Below are 18,318 nucleotides of genomic sequence, written 5' to 3'. Positions count from 1 at the left end.
GTTACAAAGCCGGGGTAAGAGAGTTGTGTAAGAAGGGGACAGGAAGGCAGATGAGTGGGAAAGAAAAATATAAGAAATGAGCAAATGGAAGGCAAGGATGGCTGGACAAAAGGACAAAGAAAGGTGATACTGCAGCCCAGGGAATTACACAGTGCATCGTTTGGGGTGACTGTGTCCCCGTGTTACACAAGCCCAGCATTTTGCCCCCTTTTCAGAAAGAAACTCTGGATTTCTAATGACTATTAAGAGGGAATGAATGGCAGGAATCTGTACTCACCCCCAGACACTCTTTTCTGTAAGTACATTTAGTGTTGCAGCAAGCTCCCTTTCTAGCCTCCCCCAAATTGGTTTTATCAAATGAGAGGCCAGAAATCAGAGCCTGTCACAAAAGCCCACATTGACACTGCGGGTCAAGATGTGTCACGCAGGCCTTTCTTCTGCTTTCCATCAGGCAGATAAGAAAAAAAGGGGACTATGTCCTTGTCATGGGACTAATTCAATTTATACCAGTCATGCAGTCTACACCAAATTCTCAAAGTAGCCACAATTGTCCATTCAGACTATCACAAACAAAAATGTGCTGCTGGATACAAGTCCCTTTTTCAAGTCAGATTAAAATTCTTTGTGACCTTCACAATTTGTTTAACACTGATCCACACTCTGACCTCTCCTTCACCTCCCCTTTATTTTGCCAGCAACAAAATATTAGTTCTTTTAAAGACAGACCTTCAACCCAGACAAATGATCTGGCAACCCAGAGAAAGTAAAGGGTACTTCAGACCCAGAAGAAGGAAGTCTTATGCTGAAGACCGATTTCATGACAGGGAGTCACTCTGGTGTGACAGTGAGGCACAGCAGAGCCACAGCCAATGGGAAAAGCGTGACAAAATGGCTTAGGAAGGCAAAAATTAGTCAGATCTGAAGGGAAGACGCACGCAAAGCAGAACAAAAAGGGCTTGAAAAAGCAGAACTGTGTGGTCAAAGAAAACCACACTAAATCCGCCAACGTCTCAAGTTGCATTTGTCTGGCATTTTATTGTGCATTATTTCAAATCATGTTTAAAAATAAGTTAGGTTTAAAAGTTATTTTTTCTAGCATTACTGTGTTCTAAAAGGGCTAATTTATGTTTTTGCTTTGTGCTTTTTCTTTATGCTCAACTCTCAACCTGCAGTCAGCAAAACCAGGGGACTGTAGGAAGTTCATCCATTTCCTATGAAAAACATTCTTGTAAACTGTATTATTTTCATTTTCTATTAGGCACTCTCCTCTAGGTACCACTACTGCATAAATCTCTCCAGTGGGCTGAAGAACTGCCAGCCTTGCATGGCCCTAATGACACAGCATGGAGGAAAATTCACCAATGCAGATTTAGTTTTCTTTAACTGCCTTCTCACAATTATAATAATCCCATTTTGAAGAGGCCAGGAAAAGTGTTTCTCTCTGCCTCCTGATACTGTGCCAAACCTTTGTTAAGCATCTTTCATAAGCAAGCAAACCCCAACCAGGCTCAGCCTGGGCACTTCCCAAAATTTGCTCCGAGAAAGCAGAAGGCTGTTAACAAGCAACTTGTCTACTGAGTTTACCCTAAATTTCCAGCTTTTCACCCCCTGCAGGCAAAATGAGAAGCTCACACTGACAGTATGTAAAATAAATATTAGTTATTCATAGCAACTGCAGAAAACCAGGTGAACAGAGGTGAGGCTAAAACAAAACTCTTTAAAAAAAGGAAAAATATTGCAGTATTCAAGAAAAAATGAACAAATATGAAGAAAAATAAATTATGATTGCTAATACATTTCCTATTTCTTAGGCAGAAGTTTCAAACTACGTAACTCTGTAACGGAAGGAAAGTGCAATGCATGGGTACATGACATATCCTAAGGAGGAAATCTGAAAAATTCCAGCTTTACAGAAGAAAAGACTTCCAAAAATGCCCCCCCTAACATGCAGTGTTAGCTGACCAAAAGCACTTGACCTAAGGATAAACTAAAATGTGCCAGTCCATCAGCATCACCCTCCTTCACAAAGGTTCCTCTGTGGAGAAAGCAGTGAGCCCAACACAAAGGAAACACCTTCACGATAAAATAGACACATTGAGAGAAGTAAATGTTTTGAGATTAAATTATCCTTCCTGTTATTTTGATAAATATGAGTAAATTTCATCCAGTTTAATCCACAGGCAGAGTACACTGCACAGAAATCCAGCAACCAGCCACTGCCTCAGCACAGTGCAGTGACCCCCTGGCTCCCTCATCCAGGTTTCTGATGGAAACACTCTTGGAAAGCCCTTGGCAGCGATCCCAGAGGGACCAGTGAGGGGAACAGCACAGCAGGCAACGGTACTGGACACGTTCAACCAAGAGCTCCCCCAGCCAGCACTGTGTGCTGAACCCCCAAAGGAAGCAACATCCTCCTTTCTGAGATGGAGAAATGGAGCCACGGGGATATTAAAGAGCTTGGACTTCAATTCTGCACAATCAGAGCTGTGGGATCTAACAAAACCCAGCAGCTGTGGCTCACGTGCCCTCCCAGCACGGCAGACCACACGTTAGTCCAACCCAGCCTCGAACAGGAGTTGGCACAAGTCAGTACATTTTTTTATTTTTTTATTTTTTTTAGTTTTTATTTTAATTTTGCTGAAATGCTTCGGACGCAGATTAACTCCCTCTGCAAGTCTAATATTGTTTTCCTGATCTTCAAACGTGCATTGAAAGAGCCTTACTGACAAAAGGATTGGAAAAGGGGGAAAAAAAAGCACCCAAAAGTGCTGACGTTTCCTAAGTGCCTCTGCAGTCTTTGCCGTAGTGCTGGTTTTAGCTTCCTGCTTTAACACTGCCTATTGCATCCCAAGTGAAAATGCAACTCTCTAACAGAGCAACAAAATACATTAAGACCCTTTTTTTATTATTTTGCCAGTGACAGAACATAAATCAGTTAATTGGAACACAGACCCTACGAACATTCATAAAATTAGTGTCTTCATTTGAACTACGGATTTAAAACATTAAAACAGCTACTTTGATACAACCTGCAAAGCTCCAATGGTGCTGGAAATACCACAGATTATATGAAAATCAAAAAATCAGCAGTGATAACATTATGCTGAGTCTTATGCTTAGTCTTCCATATGCTTGTCCCCCCTTTCAAATACAAACAAAAAACCCCCACTCTTTGAGCGCTGACAAATTATTTTCCCAATCTTTTTTGACACAGAGATTTTAAAAGACTGTTTTTGCACAACTGCCTGAAAAGAGCTTAAGAAGTATTTATTGTGGTTGAACACTACTCTTTAATTATTTCTCCCGCCCAAATGGGCTAACAGAGATCACACTGCAGTGTTATCCCATAAAGAACTAGGCTTGCCTTTAATGTTTAAAGAGTTTAGTCCCCAAGAATAGTCCCCAAGAGCAAATGCTTCACAACCCAGTATGTATCTTTCCCAGTATGTTACTGCATGTTGATTCCATAATAAAACTGCAAACTCACAGAGTTAACCATTAACACATGGAACCAATGGTTTAGCTAAAATGAAGGACAAATCCAGAATAACTGATTCCTTCAAAGTACCTTTTAGCTTGTCCACCATTCAATTGCTTCTTGCAATAAGAAAGAAGAGCTCACACACAACTCTCTGTAGCAGCTGATACAAAACCAGAAGGCAAACGCTGCTTGATTTGATGGTATATGGGGCTTGAGGGTGCAAGATTTGTTTCCCATCAACTCTTCCTGACAAAATAACAGGGAAAATTAATGAGGTTTGCTTGCTTTGCAAAATAAAACCAATGAAAGGTGTGAATGCTGACTTTAAGAGTCAGCTGCCACCAGTGCTAAGAAATCAGCCCTGTGCCCACTAACTTCACTCCAGCCACAGAATGTGTAGCTGGGAGAAATGAGAATTAATTCATCCATGTTGGTAGCTTGTTTACATTCTTTCACTAAATAGGATTTCTGGGTTTAAAACATTTCAGTCTCATCCAGTGATTAAAATAAAATAAAATAAAATAAAATAAAATAAAATAAAATGTTTCAGAGGTTTTGTGCACTTCAGTTCATTGACTGTTCTTCAACCCAACTTTTCTTTACAACTGGACTAAAACCAGACTGAACCACTCCACTAAAGGTCACATACTTAACACAATCTGGTCACTGCAATTTGTCTCATTAGAATTAGTTTTAATTTGTACAACATGTTACACATAAACTCTATCCTACAATGTTTTGCTGAATTAGGTAACACAATTAAGGAGCTAAAGAGTAACAGATGGGGAAAATTAGAGAGTATAATCCAAAGATAATAGGTATCTCTAAGTAACACATAATAAAAGATAAGCAAGTCAATGAAGTGAGGAATGATACAGCTCAGCTTTTTCATAGAGCAAGAGCTGGAGGGAAAGTAACTCCTACAATCAAAGAGACAGGGCAAAGGAATCAATGCTGGAGGAAGAGTCTGCAAGAGAAAAAAGGGTAACATGAAGGGGTAAAAAGACCAAGGAAATCCACAGGGGAAAAAAAAAGAAGTTTACTCCATTATATCTATAACAATTCCAGCACAGAATATTAATATTCATGATGTGTTTTTCTTTTAACCGAGTGCTTGGCACTCCCAAGGAAGCTTTTTTTCTTGTAGAGTTTCTACTACAATCCACAACAACTTGCAGTGCCTCAGACCTTGCTTAACCTCAAGCACGGCACAGGCAGCATCCCTGCACCAACAGCACAAGGGCTGCAGCACAGATCCCCTTCCAAGGGCTGGGATTTCTTCTTGCCCATCAATCCAATGCTGGGAGCACCAGGACAGTTCAGCTGGTCACATCTGCCAGGCAGCTCCAGCCCCTCAGGGAGCAGAAGGATGCAGATCTGTCTCTGCTGCAAGGAGGGTGTGCTTAGCAAGGCTAAGGCATGGTAAGGCTGAGCCAAGAGAGTAGGGACCATGCTTGAGGTGTGTAAGAAATGGATCTGGAGGTAAAGCACCAGCACACACAAGCTCAAGGATGGACATGTTGAAATCAGGTGAAAACAGGTTCTGTAAGTATTTCCACCACATTTTTTTTTGTACCACATTAAGCTACCATTTCATTTACAGCAAAGAACAAAAGGATTTTTCCTGCTCTGCCAAAATTACACATCAGCTTTTGAATTATTTTTTTTTTTACCTAAAACTAATATTGAACATTTTCAACAACCAAATGTTATTCTTACGTAGGAGTTATTGTCTTCGTATTTCCAAAACTCGTCAGTATTAAATTTTTCCTGTCCTCCAAATGGATTAACAAATAACTGAGTTAGCTGTTAAGGACAATTTAGAAACTTTGAGCCTTGTGAATATGCAAGGTAAGTTCAAGATATTTATCAACTTCCAGGTGGGAAATGCATTGCCCAAATCAGCTCACTCCAACAGTAATTAGAACAAGCTGTGGCAAGTCTGACACTCATCAGCACCTCTGTCCTCAGGAGGGCTTTATACCCTCAGTGAAGCAGTGGCTTTGCTCTTTCTGGAGGTTCAGTGTAAAAAATGGTATTTACTGTAAAGCAGCACTTCCAGCTCTCTGTCTGAAGGAAAAATGGATAAGTGTTGTTGCCCATGGGCTACAAGGCAAGAGCTTAAGAACTACAGGATTGTAGAGCATTACTCTGTGGAAACTTGGCATCACTGCTGATTTTTTTGAAAGGAAAAAAATTTCTTCCTACTCCTACTGCACTAAGAGTAAAGATGGTGACAGGCTCTGAGTTCTGCAAAACGAGAGCAGGTCCTGGGGATGTTGTGTGCCCCGAACAAGGCAAGGTGGTTGTGTTTTTGCTAAACACGATACAGCTGGCTATCAACCCGTGCTCTGGGAGGCTGCTGGGAAAACTCTAGTTTTGTTTTGTTTGTTTTGAGGAGGGAATTTAGCTCAAAAGTTCCAATTAAGCCAGTCCTCGCTGCTTTCACACAATCACGCACTGCTGCACAAGCACTACTGCTGAGCTTCCAGAAGATAAACACCACGATTCCTTTGCTGATCCAGTTTCACTGTGAGGTGAGAGATGTTAACTCTATACTTCTGCACCTCACCATTTACCCGAAGCTTCACGTGGCCTAATTAACCCCAGTCACACACACATGCTTTTGTCGGGAAGAGCAGGACACTGAGCAGAGCCTGAGCTCCCGGGGAGGAGCGTTCACAAAGCAATCAAGGAGGAAAAGGATCTGAGCAACAGATCGTATTGTCTTCCACCTTTAGTATCTTCCACCTTCTCCAAGGACAAACTGAAACCCATCTGTTAATAAAGACCCTTTAAGGGACCTGACCTGCACGGATTTTTACAGATTCATGACTTCACAACTGCAGGGATGACACAGCACATGCTCTAGTCTTTTAAATGTTTGAAAGAACCATTAGAGGTTTTTAAAATTCTTGGTTGCTTCAAAAAAACCAACCAAACAACGAAACCCCCTCTGTTTCACTGAATTAGACACAGTGTTACAACATTTGTCTATCAATGCACCCAAGGAAAACAGAAAAAAAGTTACATCTGTCACAATATCTCTAGGAAGATTAGTAAATATTTTTATGTGATTTTAAGCGAACTGTAAAACTAATCTGTGTCAATGCCCAAATCAAAGGCATGTTTATGACTTTTACAGTTCTTCCTCCCTCCTCTTGCCATTTCCAAAATGCCAAGCAAATAGTGATCAGACAGCATTTAGGAGACTCTGATTTTACAACCACCCATCTTGAGCCTGATCGTGAGTTTTCATTTTAGAAAGCAGCATCTGTTTTGTCTTCTGGAACACAGGCAATGAAAGTGAAATTTGTCCTCCCAAGTCTTCATACTCAACTTTGAATATGTCAGGGAGAAGGAACAAGAGAGTAACAGCCAGTGGGTTCAGGAGAAACCCTTGAAGAGAAGCAGCCTACTAGAAATAAGATAAGGCTTCTGACTAACAAATTATAAGAAGACTGCTTATTAATGTTAATACTTTCTGAAGTAGAAATGGAGCTATATGGAAACTCTGCTATTTTAACCTAATTAAAAAAACCCAAACAAACTAGTTTTTGGTTTATACCTGTTTCTGGTTTACACCTTTGTCTGTTGATGTGTACTGGAAAGAAATGCTGTGCATTTGCAAATTCTAAACAACACTAGGCAATAGTACCCTCCTCTCATCTCCACAAAGCAAAAATGAGCCCCTGGTTATGCCCTGCTTGAGCACTAAGCTAAAAGATATTTGCAGTTTATTGTACATAACTTATTATATATATTTTTACATATGATGGGCTCTTATTTTAGAAGATAAATGTGTGAATTCATAAAGTATAAAACATGAGCTAATAACCTGCACCATCATTGGATAACTGATTAACATCTGGAGCAAGGCTCTCTTTTGAATGATCTTTCCTGACCTAACTCTGCCTTTGTTAATGATGAATATTTTTATAGTAAAGAATTTTTGGCACTTTACTGACATATTCAAAAAAAATAATCTCCCTGACCATTACATTTTTGTGTAACTGACCATCACAGTGTAGAATTAAAATGACAATCATAACAGTGTTTATTTAATTCAGGCTATGATCCTGTACTTTAGCTAAGAAAATAAGACAGTTTTCATAGGAGTAAGTACAATTGCACATGTAAAAATCTAGGCTTTATTTTTAACAACGTTAAAGAGGCCATTTATTTAATTTGTTTGTGTGATCGCTGTAGACATTTCTGTGGCTATATAAAAAGTAATAAACATTTTAGAGAATCCATGGATACTAAAACCAACTACAGTGACATTCAATTTATTCCAGTGAGGTAAAAACGAGCTGCAAGTTATTTGAATCCCCTACAGTGAGAAGAACAGTTCACAGCTCAGGCCTGGTTGTCAAGGGGGGGTTATTCTGTTCAGTGGTAAAAAGTGCCCCAATATAAAAGGGGCACACCAGTGCTTTAGCTGTAATACAAGTTTTAAAAATAAATGATAATATTGCAGTGGTATTCAGCAGACTGTACTCCATGAACAACTACTGAAGCCCCAGAAAAAGGACAAAAGAGTTCTAGGCACCCTGTCCCTTCTTTCTTTTTTAATATTTTAGCTTCTTTCTTTCTTCCTCAGCTTCACCTTTATATATCTTTCCTGCTATGGATCATTTAGTCCCCGAAAGTCCCTGTGAAACGCTGCAGCAGAAGATACACTTCAGATGGGTTTGTAGCCTTAATTCATTTTTCTATGAGGATATGACATGCAGATTTATTAGACCACGATGTAATACCACAAAGTGGTTAACTCTATTGGGGATGCAACTCTATTGCAAGATGCAACTGTTTAAGTAACAGCAGCTTCTCCATTTTACAGTAGGATCCACAAAGCCACAAGCTATCCAAGGATTTCAGAGCAGGTCACCCTGACCATTACAGCTGCCTGAGACCCCCACAAACCTCATTCCCCTACTTTATCTGCAGACTCACTGAAATATAACCTGATAATTTCTTTTTTTCAATGACTATCCACTCAAGAATCCCACTACATGCACGGAAAGTTTATCATTCCATAGTGCTGTGATTTAGAAAAGGGCATTTAAACAGAATATAAGTAATTTAAATACAGAAGATGAAATTAAAGCGCACTAGTAGAACAAAGGTGCTAACATGACACAGATCTAAGCCAAAATTAGCTTTCAGCTAATGAATTTATCTTCCCGAAAAGAAGCTATACTTGTAATCATGCCACTCATCCTACTGAGGGTTTTCTTATGTTAATGTTTTGGTAGATCATCCACCAAGGACCTAAACTTTTATTGAAAACTCAGCTAAAATGAAGACAACTCCCAAGAATTAAGACTGTCCTTAGGACTTCATTACCACCTACAAACCAACCTGGCCTGAACAAGCCACAAGCTGGGGTAAGTTCCCTGAAGCCAATAAAACACCCTATAATGAAAACCTCCAGGTCTTTGTTGGAAAACAAATTCACCTTTTATCCCCAAACACCCAAAACACTCATAGAGAGACCTGAGTGAATGGTTTATGGTAACTCTCAGAGACTCTTGTGGCACATTTGGAGCTTTATTCCCAAAATGCCAAGGAAACAAGGGCACTGCTCTGATCCATCAGCAAATGCGCTGCTCCAGCGATCCACGGCAGGATTTATTTGCATAAAGCCACTTCCAGAAATGAGCTCGGCTTTCCTTCCGACTCCCTGTCAAGCACGATGCTGAATTTCAGATTGACAATGTCAGCTCAGAAAATGAAATCAAATTAAATGTAAAAAAGCTGACCAGGGAGAGGGAGGAGTGCCTCCTGCACAACAGACCCCAAGGGAAGCAGCAAAAAGTCTACACGCCGCTGTTTCATTGTTGAGACGCTCTCAAATCAAGGAACATGAAATTCCAGAGTGATTTGATTTCATCACTGCTGGGAATGATGATGACTTTCTCTAAAGTCCACTGCAGTTATCTGAGTCTCCTGGAGAAACTCTGCCCGACCATAACACTTGACTTCTTATCCCAAAAGTTTTTTCAATTTATGACACCTCTTTAAGCAAGCTTTTCAAAAAACAATTAGCTAAGGGGGTGTCATGTGTCCTATGACACCAACACTTCTTTCTTATCAAAAAAGGAAATTTAACTTCATTATAAGACTTGGAAAGTTTACGTTCTGATATTAGTTATTCACATCATTACTTCCAGATGTCAAACAGAAAACCAACAATCAAGAGACTAAAACTAAGAGTCAGTCAAAAAACATGCAAGACTTTCTGCATCACAGTTCCATACACAAAGGTTTTTGTTAGGCTCCAGAAAGGAATTCATGGTGGAATCTGTTTTCATCCCAGCTCAGATGCAATCGCTTTCCCTTTCTCTGAACAGTTAATTTCTGGAAAGACAGCTCTATGTCTAACACAGAAAGTGGTTTTCTAACTGAAGCTATCCCACCCTTTTAAATTATGATATAGATTATATACAACTATAACACATATGGTTCCAATGCTGTTTCTAGTTTGCACTCTTTGTTCAGTCTTTCTAAATCACAGAACAGAAGAATTATATAAAAGAAGAAAGGCAAAACAAATACTAAATGGTAGGGTTGGGATGCATTACCAACACTTTACCGAACACAGTAATACAACAGAAGTACTGTTTTACATATATTAAACATTTTCAACTTTCAGATGTAACATACATGCTTTGATTAGTAATACTAAACAAGAGGCAAAGTTTAGTTCTTCATATATGAAGCATATTTGGAAGTATCAAACACACCATACATGTGTCTTCTTTAGAAGGTTCTACATTAATGCAAAAATAGGAATTAAATCAAGTATTTTCAGTAAGTGCTGACATAAGCTACCGGAAGACAAAATTCACTGTAAGACAAAGGAGATTATTCCTTCAGCTTTCCCCCTGTGCCTGGTAATTAGAAACATTTCAACCAGGTCAAAATCACACATCACAGGAAAATGTCACTGTCCTGTTCCTGCAGTAGCCCAGAAGCACCACTACTGATTATTTTAATAAATTCTGTACATTATTCCATATGCTGCCTCCCCCTGGGTTCACAGGCTGATTCTGTCAGTTTGTGTGGTGGGTGGTGTCTGTCACACAGAGGTCAGCAAAGACTCTCACAGAAACCTTCCACTGAGCCACTGACCCCAGGCTGCGGTCATGGGACGTTCCCCAATCACTGTGCGCTCAGCAAGAACCCAGCCCAGCACATCTCAGATTTTAAAGAGAAGGGAATGCCCAAGGGAATGTGCTCTTCTTCTCTCAGTTTTAACTCGCTGCCTTTAAACCAACCCCAGGACATGTGAGAAGGGAGCAGGAAGGAGCCCAGTGCCAGCCAGCAACGCCTGCGAGCAGGAATTCAGGAATTGAGGGCTCTGGCACACGAGCACTTGCCTCTGCACCAGAGGTGTCAGTGTTTTCGGCAATGTCACAGTGCCCCTGACTAAGAGATGGGAGCATATTTACACAGAACGAGTTCTAAGATGACTGAACAAACTATTAATATTGAATTAAGATTTTCTTTGCCTTGCGAGCGTCTCCTTTGATTATCAAAGCCAGGTATTCTTTTTTTAAAGATGCAGTATTATTTAAAAACACACTTTATTTTTTGCTCTGCTGTGCTGAAGCCTTAAAACACAGACAAAAGGTAGGATGAAGTGGTATCAGTGGACTGCAATGGTACCTGAGGGAACTTGCTTCCTTCAAAGGCCATCTGCACGTTATAGAAACAGCACAATGCCACAGGGACAGCAGGGTTTGCTTATCAGAGCAAAATAGTGACATGGATCTGGGACTGAGACTTGGGACTACATTTCTAACAGGGAGAGGTTTCCACAGTGGTCAAAAGTCACTCATTCATGTAGAAATCTCTCAGCCAGCTCTGTCTGAGGAGACAGAGCCCATGGGGGTGGCTGCAGCTGGGAAGGGCTGAAGGACAGCTGTGCTTTGGGCTGAGACATGGAACACACGAGAGTTGGACACACTCATGGGTGGCACACTGATTTTAAAGGTAATGTTTAAAATGTCTCTGTGGGTGACCTATGATCCTTTACTGACACTGATAAACCCTAACTGGGCAAGTGTCTCACGCTCCTTTCTCTGCCAGTGAGGGAACAATTCAGGCAACAGGGAAAACACCCACTTCAGTGTGTCCACAGAAGAAAGGATTTCCGATGTGCCTGCAAGAATGAAGTCACAGAAGCCAAACAGATCCAAGGTTTTTTGTTTGCTGGTTTTTCTCTAACTGGATAAGCAAATCCTGCCTGCCCAGGGTGCTCAGGAGCTTCCTGCCCTGCGAGTTTCTGTGCCTCCCACACTCCTACACCGCAAGCATCTTTGCTACCATAACATCAAATTTCAGAGCACACAGTTAATGTCCAAATGGCAGAGTATATTGATTCTCTGCCCATCCCCTAGTATCTTAAGTTTACCCAGAAGACTATTTTATTTAATTAACTTGGTGCTTTATTAATATAAATATTCCACTATTGATCATAAGAGAAGCTGACGCATGTTTGAGTCAGGCATACATCACATCCACTTAATGGAGCTCCACTTAGGAGAGTAGTTGGCTCTAAATCAAGGTAAATGGCAGCAAGTGCTCCTTTGGGATGACAGGGCTTAGCTGAATCTATAACATTTTTACGGAGCTGGTTTTTTTAAAAGCAGAAAACGTATGGAAATTAGATATGAAAATGGTCTCTCCTTGCACGTATCAATTAAGCATGTCAATACCTTAATTAAATTGCTCAACTTAATGAGATTTATACCAATGAATATGTTTTATAGTTATAATAGCTTTTTTGGCTACTGTTCAAGATGTCAAATAAATTGTGAAAAGAGGATTAAAAAAGTAGTAATTGACATTCTGAACTGAAGCCAGTATTTTTTCCCCTCATTTTTTCCCTTCATTCATGTGATTTTGGAGAACATATAAATAAAGTAATGAACCTTGTAATAGCTTTGCTTTTAAAAATGTCTTTCTTTCCCAGTTCTAATCCTTCTTATCAAGTTCTCTAAGTGGCACACCATTTGAATTAAGAAGCACTTCAACCTAAATGATTATAGGGCTTTTTCCCCTTTGAGGCTCACTATGATGCCTTTCTTCCAAGTGAAAAGGAAGCAAAACTTTTCTCTCCAGACATGCAATTACTATAAAGACTTCTCAATCAGACTGCAATAGCATAATGCCTTGAAGAGCAAGGATCTTACCCCACAAGCACAGGGACTTCTACTCCCAGCCTGGAGTGGTTCCAATTTTGAGTCCACCATTTCTTGGGTTAGAGAGCAGCACTGGATGCTGCATTTCCTGGCATAATTCCTGGCTCCATCCTAAATGTACTTCTGCAACCTTGACAAAGCCATCAGCTGGCTCAGTTCTCTTGCATAGGAGAGCTGGATTTCAGTGATCCTTGGGGGTCCTTTCCAACTCAGGATATTTTATGACAAGGAACCTGTGCCTTCACAGGTGAGAAATACCTCATGTACAAATGAGTGTGTCTTCTCCACTGAAAAGTGTTCCAAAAGTGCCTTCCCTGCAACTGCTACAGACCCCCCCCTCAGCAGGACTGCAGGTGACCTGACAACACAAAGGACCTTTTCCCCTGCCAAAAACAGGCTAAGGGAAAAGTTCTGTTCACATGGGATTTTCTATCACTGTAACAAATACAGGAAAAGCAAAAACTGTTCCAAGGGAGCTTAAACTACAAAAACTCTAAGTAAAATAAGAGCATTTATTATTCCTTCATCTTTCCTTTCAGCTGAACAGCTTATTGAATTTTATTACAAAAATAATACCCAGCTCAAGCCTTTGTATAACTTAAATTTCAGGTTCTTATATTTTACATTCAAGCGTCACATCAAGGAGATTTTGCCTGTAAATACTTTAACAACGTATTTATTTTAGTCATTGTATGAACTGTGCTGAGTTTTGTAAAAAAACTCTTACTAAACTGTAATTAAAAGCCAAATATGACTTGGCAGTGGTCATTCAGAACTAAGAAATGTAGCAGCTACATGCTTTTTCATGTCAACCAATGTCTTCTGGGTCAGCTTCTCCAGACTTTCTCCACTCCAAAGTCACCAACAGTATTTTAAATTATACACTTGAACCACAGTAAGAGACAAGCACTGTGCTTTGACTTTATTTCTCATCCTTATTAAATGTTTCTCTGCAATGCCAATCTAATTTTTCTCCTTTATCAAAACATTAAATCGATTTCTTTAGCTGAATTCCATGGCAGCATCTTCTGTGACAGTGAAGGATAAACTCCATGATATAAAGCAGTTTGTTAGGTTAAAAAAAAAAAATCTTAAGAACAGTGGTTGAAATGTCAGGAAAGAAGAGAAGGAATAATTTGTATCAGCCTCATCCTACCTCACTCCACTATTCTTACAAATATTTAAGATCTGAACTGTTTTCAGTTGATTAACTTAAGTGCAATTTGCTGTATTTAAAGCAGTGTTTTTCATGTATTGAAGTACTGTAATTTAAATAAAATAGAAAATAATTTCTCATTTGATTAGAGTACCCACTCTTTTCTTCATATAGGTCAACTCCAACCAATTGCTTTCTGTTGAAATGGCATTATTCTGCTTAGAGCACTCAGTCATAGCCTGGGATGTACATCCTGAACATCTCAGCAAACCACTGCACTGGAGCTTCTCATCCCTTTACTGTGGTAATCAATAGGGAAGGCTAAAAAAATACTGAATGCTGGTTTATTACACATTCCTAAATTTATACCTAATAAACTACATTGCAGGGAAAAACAACCCACTGCAACCAGCTGATGGCCTAAAGAAGATGTTATAAAACAAAGAAGTCAAAGGTTTGCCACTTGATTTATCTGCTGTGACCTCTCCACCAGCAGAGTCTCTTCCTTACAGCGTGTGTGTGAATGTGTCTGATCTGCACCCCTTTTACACCTGAGCATAAATCAGAGACAGTGAGCTGGGATATGGAATAATAATGTCTTACCCTGCTGCTTATTGGAGTGGTGGCTCTGCTTTCTCTGCAGCTGAAGAGCAGCTTTGGGATATTGCTCTTGCCCAGTTAAATGCAGAATTTGACAGATGAGCAAAGTGTCATCAGATTTGCCAAGAGCAGCAACAGTTTCTGTGCCGTGCTCTTGCTGCAGGTTTTACCTGGGCAATGAAGAAAATGGCACCACTCTCACATAATATTTCTGTATAATGCAATCCATCCTTAATAAAGAAGTCCATTCTTTTCTTTAATGGTTGACTTTAAGCCCCAACATAATATTTTAAATACTGCTTCCAAACCTCAGGCCATAATGACCATGTTCTTTTCTGAACGTTCATATTGCTTTTTTCCCCCCCCTTTTTCTGCACTGATGGCATTAAATTGGTTTGTTATCTCATGGTACATTCTCAAAATATGTCCCCTTCTTCATTTATGCCTAAATTTCATTTTCACAGTCATTCCTGAAACTGCAGGTACAAGGGTAATATTTTTAACTTAAATAAAAACTATTAAACATTGACTTTTGATGTCATTTAAGCCTAAACTTCAGCTCTTAAAAAAATGGCTGACAGATGTGACATCTCAATACCTTGCTATTACAGCAGTATCTACATGATTATCAGAACTTACTTTAAGTCTTAGTTTTCCTAGGGAATGTCAGAACCCAAGAAACAAAATATAAAAAATTGCCAGGTTATATGTTACTTTTTAACAGGCATTTATTTCCCAAGTTTTTCATCCACTAAAAATGAAAAGCAGCACTAGTTTCAGCTCTAGCAGTATTGCAAAGAGAAGCTGAACCCCCTGGTAATTACTGAAGTGTTCCACATTTATGAATAACAGGGGGATTTCGCTGGTTATGAGAGAATAAATTTAATTTTTCTTCACGGTACGTGCTCTAAACCAACCACAAAAGTTTGTTATAAAATGTGCTGTGTTCTTCTTGGAAAAGGATGCACAGAGAGGCACATGTACTCAAAGAAAAGAAAAGCATCTAATCAAAAGACCTTATGCAGAACCAGACCATCAGTCATCCTTAACAGGGAAGTCAGATTAGGCTATTTAAATGTTTGACTGATTACAGGTGATCGTTTGAGACAAAAAGATTGTTTTTTCCTCGGTGTTAACGAGACTGAAGATTTGGGCAGCTGACTCCAAATCACAGAAACTGCAGAATCAAAGCTGGAATGCCCTAACGAGCAGATTTTCCCTCAATACTGAAGAAGTTTTTCAGGATTTCTTTTTTTTTCTTTTTAATAAAAAATAAGTTACAGGGTTTTCTTTTGACAGCTCAGAATGAAACTCAGCTACTTGGATGCTCTCATGTTTTATGCCAGTATCTCAAAGGCAGTACTCTCTTAACATGACAAATGGCAGGAAATCCAGGTTTGCTGTAACACCACAACCCACAGTCCTGCAGAAGCACCAGAAAACATTTTCTGGGGAAGTTGCAAGCATCAGCAATATACTTTAAAAAAAAAAAAAGACAAAGCTTATCCACCTCTATTAAAAGATATCTTCAAAAAGAAAATGATGCTCTGTTTGCAAGTTGCCTCCCTGGGTCTCCCTGGCCTCCCAGAGCACCACCACTCCCAGCACTCCCCAGCTGCTGCAGGACACTGGAATTCGGGCCCCAGAATGGAACACTTCACTTTTATAAACACAGAACACAGTTAATTTGACTTTAAAACCGGGCTTACAACACTTTCCAAAAGAAATAACCGCTCTTCAAATAAAGCAGAACTACTGCTTTAATTAGTTGTTACCCTAAGTTTTACAAGATGAAGAGGTGTATTTCGCTTAAATGCCAAATTATTATTAAAAACATGCGTGTCAAGGGTGAATAATTAGAGAACATGTATCCTGTGAATGCATTTATATTTAAAATTATAATGATGTTTCTTCAAATCTGTGTTATTATACAGAAAACAGAGTCACAGTAATAAACAGGTTTTTAACACGTAAAAACTTTCACTTAAGTTCTAAAATAGAAAACATTACAAATCTTGAATAAAACTAAGGAAATATTTTTAATGTGAAACTGATACTAAGTGCTTTATTTTCAATCAAATCAGCTAAGATTAAGTGAGCCAAGGATGCACACAGTCAATGTCTGCAGGATGAGGCACTGACTCATCTGATGTAAAAAGGAAGCAGATTACCCAGTGAGCTCCACCTTCCTGGGGGGTCTGCTCCCAGAACATGCCAGAGTTTCTCCACGTGTAACACAGTTACAACTCTTGCCTACCTGTGCCAAAGTCAAACCCACCCTGCCTTACATCCCAACACCAGCACAGCACATCCAACCTGGGACAGCATTTATCTTCCACTTCAAATGGAAACTTTTGGCATTTGATCCAGAGTCAGAAGTGCAATCCCAGCCCTGCCCAGCTTGCATTCCAGCAGTTTATATCAGGGAACCTTAAAATTCAACACGTCATTTTTTTTCAACGTGCAATAAAGAAGTTAGAGAACCCCAGGCAGAGACATCTCGTGGTTACCGGAGTCCTGTTTTCAGATACTCCTGGTTATGAGCCAAAAAGGGTTCCTTAGATGCCTTCAACAGGCCTAAATTAAAAAAAAGGTTCAGCTCCTTCCATGAAAGATGCTAAAAAAAGAGCAACTAATTAAAGCAAGGTCTCTGTAGCAGCTTGACCTGCCACGTTCCAGGTCAGTGGGGAAGAAGGGCTCAGACTTTGCACTTTGTCTGCTCACACTTTCTTCACAGGGCTTCTAAATGAACCAAGGCTAAAGCAGGTGAACATGTTCCAAGGGCAAGGTCAGGGCACTCCAAACCCCCATGTGCTCCTGTTTAAAGGTGGTTTTTTAAGCTCCTGAGCTTTGCTGCCTCACGGACAGCCCCGGGGCTCAGGCACCTCACTCAGCTCCACTGCTGCCAACAGCCACTTGGAGCAGGAATCCCACCATTCCAGGAATGCTACAAAGCCTCCAAAAGAACGGGGAAATGATCCCTGTGCTGCAGGAAAAGGTCTTTTTGGTGGTAGCTGCAGGAGAACAGACCACAGGTGAAGTTTGCTGCTTGGGTGGTGGCAGCTTTTCTTTCCTCTCCCCCTTTTGTTTTGAAAGGGAAAACACGAGTCTGCAGGGGGTTCACAATTGCTTTTTCAGCTTGGCACCATGACAAAGGTTGGCAAGCCTCATTTCCAAAGGCAAACTTTCTTTTCTCAGGGAAATGAATGATTTTCAGGTGACTTTACATTTGAAAGTAAGATTTATCCAATATGACCTTTAAAGCCTCCATCCTTTTGCCAACACTGCCACGGCTCAATGAAATCTCAGTGGTCAACTTTTACTGTTTTTTATTGCAGCCTATCCTATTAAGAAAACAATGTACTTTCTAAAGCCTGAATGCCTACTATCTTTGTGGTTTTAATTTGCTGACACTGTCAATTTTTTGGGTCTTCTAGTGATTTATCAAAAAAATTATTGTTTCATTCTAAACAACCTGAATAGCAAGGATGGAAAGGAGGGCAAGAATAATCCAATGTTTTGGGTAACTCTATTAGGAATAAGTAATATTTTAGGCTAAACAAATTTTTGCTGAGGTATTTTCTCTGGGCAAATATTATCCAAGTGCAGACAGAAGAGACAAGCAATTAATAAAAGTCACTCAAATATGAGTAACTTCATTTGTTCTCCACAATTCAAGGGCAGCTTACATTTCATACTTAGGTCCTTATATCCTTTCAAGGAAGATTATACTGAGGTGTTCTCTAATCAATATTCTCTGAAGTACATGCAGCTATATACGTACACATTTTTAGTAAATTGAAATTAAATAAGTGAAATTTCATGTTCTGGGACATACGGAAAATATTTTATTATGAGAAACCAACAAG

General features: G+C 39.7%; 1 protein-coding gene across 1 annotated transcript in view; it reads right to left on the bottom strand.

Annotated features, from left to right (window-relative positions):
- Positions 1-18,318, bottom strand: part of SLIT3 (slit guidance ligand 3) — a 481,232-nt gene that overhangs the window by 238,598 nt on the left and 224,316 nt on the right.

The sequence above is a fragment of the Chiroxiphia lanceolata genome, chromosome 15 (assembly GCF_009829145.1).
Source record: "Chiroxiphia lanceolata isolate bChiLan1 chromosome 15, bChiLan1.pri, whole genome shotgun sequence".
NCBI classification, from domain to species: Eukaryota; Metazoa; Chordata; class Aves; order Passeriformes; family Pipridae; genus Chiroxiphia; species Chiroxiphia lanceolata.
This window is presented reverse-complemented; position numbering and strand designations above follow the sequence as displayed.